Source organism: Parasteatoda tepidariorum, chromosome X2 (assembly GCF_043381705.1).
Source record: "Parasteatoda tepidariorum isolate YZ-2023 chromosome X2, CAS_Ptep_4.0, whole genome shotgun sequence".
NCBI lineage: Eukaryota > Metazoa > Arthropoda > Arachnida > Araneae > Theridiidae > Parasteatoda > Parasteatoda tepidariorum.
The window spans coordinates 54,673,047-54,677,108 of NC_092215.1; the positions used below are offsets into that span (position 1 = coordinate 54,673,047).

A 4,062-nucleotide genomic window follows, 5' to 3' on the forward strand; every position below is an offset into this window, starting at 1 on the left:
ATAGGGACAGCGCGAACGCAGTCCCAACTACCAAAAATTATGCACCCCAAGCAATCACAATTTGTGAATGTGGCGAGCGTCAACCTCTCACAGTGCAATGAGAGGGCTCTGCTCGGAGGAGCCTCCTTGTTGATTAAGGCATCCCCAGTGCCAAGTAAGTATGATTACTTGAAATTCATAAAAAACTAAATAACAATTAACTTAATATATGACTGGTAGCTGAAAAAATTTACATATTTATTATAAATTTTGGGAACTATAACGTTTATTGTTAACTTTTATTATTTTGAAGATTTAGAGTTAAGATCATTTTTCACAAAACGGTGAGCGTATCGAATAAATATTCAGTCTTTGAAAATTTCATAAATCCTTAGTGATGATGCGGAAATTAAAATAATTTCGATACTATATGATTCAGCGGAATACACCGTTAATTAACTTAGTTTACCTTTTACTTCCTCTTTGTTTAATATAGGGACAGCGCGAACGCAGTCCCAACTACCAAAAATTATGCACCCCAAGCAATCACAATTTGTGAATGTGGCGAGCGTCAACCCCTCTCAGTGCAATGAGAGGTCTCTGCTCGGAGGAGCCTCCTTGTTGATTAAGGCATCCCCAGTGCCAGGTAAGTATGATTACTTGAAATTCATAAAAAACTAAATAACAATTAACTTAATATATGACCGGTAGCTAAACAAGTTTACATATTTAATCATAAATTTTGGGAACTATAACGTTTACTGTTTAGCAAACTACTTTAAAATCTTTATAAGTGTTTATTTTAAACAATATTTAAAACAAATATGCAATATTTAAACAATTTATGTGTAATATTTTAAACAAAGGGAAAGAAATATAAGTGGCTATAAATATAACCTGCATAACTAATATAACTACTCTTTACTGATGAGAAAATAACAACAATTTCAGTAAAGTTTTTCCTAGTCGAAAAGAACCAAGATTACAGAATACATATTAATTGGTCTCCTGATACCTGAGGCCATGAACGAATCTAAACTTTATTCATCTTGAAGTTGCTGTATCATTGAAGTTGAGACAGTGAAGTGAAAAATACACTGAGAGGATAAAGGAAGTCCCGCAAATATCGGCAATGGAATAATAAGTAACAATTCAGATACATTTGTGCATACGGAATATTAACATGACATTTCTAGTAATATTAAAGACACTTGATAATGCACGTGCATGAGCTGTGATGGCCGCGAATTCCGCATCCGCCTCGCACCGACGACAATACTGACGTAAAATATCCTCAGTGGTAGACGGATCATAAGTTAGAGTCCCCTTGCAGTCAGACTAACCGTGGGAGGTTTTCTTCTCTGTGTAACGCAAATGCAGGCTAGTTCTATCAAAAAGTTCTCCTCGAAATTTAATTTCACCCTATTTATCGTTAAATAATTTACTCGTATAGTACTTAGATTTCGTGTATAATAGAACAAGATAGTTCTACTTATGTTATCTACTAGTGAACATTGGGAGGAAATTATTGCAATTTTACACCACTTGTGAAGAATATTCCTGAATTCCAATTATGATTCATGAGCTGTTACAAATTTGTCTTTGTTCTGAAATAGTAAAAACAATATCGAAAAAGCCATCACCATCTCAGCGAAATAAGGGCAGTAGCTGCATACTTCTGCATCCACGAACCATACCCTGTACATCAGGAATCATTCAAGCTGAACTTCTCCACCTACCCAGCCAAGTCATCTACTTCAGTCTTTTTAACCTAAAGATATTACGCCAGGCACCATCTCGGATGAACGAGTGAAGTACTCCGTAATCATACTCAGTCTAAGTCAAGCTGAATTTTCCATTTCAAGAACAATTTATTTTTCCTAGTCCTAGGGTTTTGATTTCATTGGGCACCTGGGCATTTATTTTTATATTATCAATTACCTTATGATTCTATCAACACTTTGTGCATGATTTCACAATCATAACTCAACGTTTGTATTTCAAAATGGTTTACAAGCATACAACAGCCCTTCGTTTTTCTTATACTACTTCGTTTGACTTTGCTCCACGCCGTTTATTAAAGTAACCACTAAATTTTATGAAACAAACCTTAACGACCACTTCATTATTCGACTTATTTTTTTGTCAGTTGATCCTACTCTTAGTTTACCAGGGATCAGCGCGAACGCAGTCCCCAACTACCAAAAATTGTGCGCCCCAACCAATCGCAGTTTGCGATAGTGGCAGTCGTCAGCCTACCGTAGTGCAATGGAAGGCCTCCAACCAGGAGAGCTCCCTCTTTGATCAGAGCTACTCCGACGCCAAGTAAGTATGCTTATCGGTTAATTGTGAATAGTTATGATAATATATTATCAATAATTTTGGTGGTAGCTTAAATTCGTGCATAATTCGTGCACAAGTCACAAATTGCGTCTTAGAGGATAATTTCTAATTTTTACAGAAACTTAGCTAATTTTTTCTTCATCTCCAGTTCTACCCTTAGAATCTGGAGTAGACGTAAAGCATTCATCGGATACTAGGTAGTCCACCCATTTAGACGCAGTAGATGCTTGTGATCTTCTAAAAAAGTTGGAAAATATTGTGTTGGTAGAATTTTGTAGTGATATGTTATCAAAAATAAATTTATTGAATCCTTGATTGCTTTTGTGGGTGAACGGAGAGAAAAGTTCTCTACTCATTAAACCGATTTCAAGGAAAACTTTCCTAATTCAAATATGAAGATGAGGCGAAGAATACTTCACCAAGAATTTCTTGTTTGACATTTTATTGTGGAGATGCAGATGATGTTATATTCTGATGATGATATTATTTTCATACATTGAATTTTCTCAACTTTTTTCATGAGTACCATTTTATAATTGTTAACACCCATGATAACTAAATGCAGTGGCCCACGTTCATTCTCCAGTGGCTGGGTGGCGCAGTTGGTTTGTCGTCGGCCTTCTGTGCCCAAGTCTGCGGGTTCGATCCCCGGCCCAGACACCGGATTTTCGGGATGCAGAAAATCCTTAGCGGCCATGTCGTATGCGGCATGTAAAAGATCCCTGGAGTGCCTTATTGGCTCTTGGCATTTCCGGCAAAATTAAATTCTTAGTGCACTTTAGCATCCAAATAAAGTCTCGGTGCTTATCAGCTAACTGGTAATAGTTCTGAGACTTAAAAAAAAAGCTTAGCAATTTTTTAAAATGAGTATTAATTTAAAGAAAAACGTTAAGTATAAATTAAAATTAAACAATACAGTTGGGTATATTATTGGAAAAACTCTACGTGGTAGCATAAAGAAAGAGTAAGAAATATAATCAAATAATTAATTGAATAGTACTGAGATTCACACGTGGCCAGGTAATTAAAAATTTAATTTCAAAATTAAGATGCTAGGAAGACATATAAGATATTCAGATATTTTAAGAAGCTTAAAAATTTGGCTACATATTCGACAGCTCTCTATGTTCGTAATCTTTATACTCCCTGTAGTGACTTATAAAAATTAACACTATTTTAAGTAATCTATGTTGAAATCACAAGAAACAATAAAAAAAGGCAATCAATAATTTATCTTCAATTTTCGAAAAAATAGTATGCTTAGTAAATAGTCAGCTATTTTGCATCAAATAATTTTTAGAAACAGAATGTTTTTACTTTCGTAACGAGACTCAATTCTCAGCTAGCAAATAATAATTCTAAGCTTTCTTTTAATAAATTTTTGACAATAATTAAAAAAAGAACTTTACTTTAACACGCTCACTCCGGGAAAAGTGAAAATACTGGTACAGGAAAAGAGAAAATACTAGAAGAAGAACTATTTCAATATTAGATAATATTCGGGAGGAGTTAATCTATTCTCAACAATAACAATTCACTATAAGGAATTTTTTTCACTGAAAAGAAGCAATTCAATATAAAAATTGCATCCGTTAAAAACAATTGGTAGTTATGGATTTTTATTATTCCCGGAAAAAAACTAAAAAATGAAATTTATTGTTACCAGTTTTTACTCCGGTGCGCTGCCAAGATGAGACAATCTAGCGTGACCCACCGGTGGGTCACCCCGGCGTGAACGTG

General features: G+C 34.8%; 3 non-coding genes across 3 annotated transcripts; all 3 read right to left on the reverse strand.

The window, feature by feature from the left end:
• On the reverse strand, positions 1-162 carry LOC122270045 (U1 spliceosomal RNA). Its single transcript, XR_006225574.1, has one exon. It is a non-coding gene; the product is annotated as a U1 spliceosomal RNA (small nuclear RNA).
• A 309-nt stretch (positions 163-471) lies between these two features.
• Positions 472-633, reverse strand: LOC122270044 (U1 spliceosomal RNA). The gene has a single exon (XR_006225573.1). It is a non-coding gene; the product is annotated as a U1 spliceosomal RNA (small nuclear RNA).
• A 1,516-nt stretch (positions 634-2,149) lies between these two features.
• Positions 2,150-2,312, reverse strand: LOC122270042 (U1 spliceosomal RNA). The gene has a single exon (XR_006225572.1). It is a non-coding gene; the product is annotated as a U1 spliceosomal RNA (small nuclear RNA).
• Positions 2,313-4,062: the final 1,750 nt, after the last annotated feature.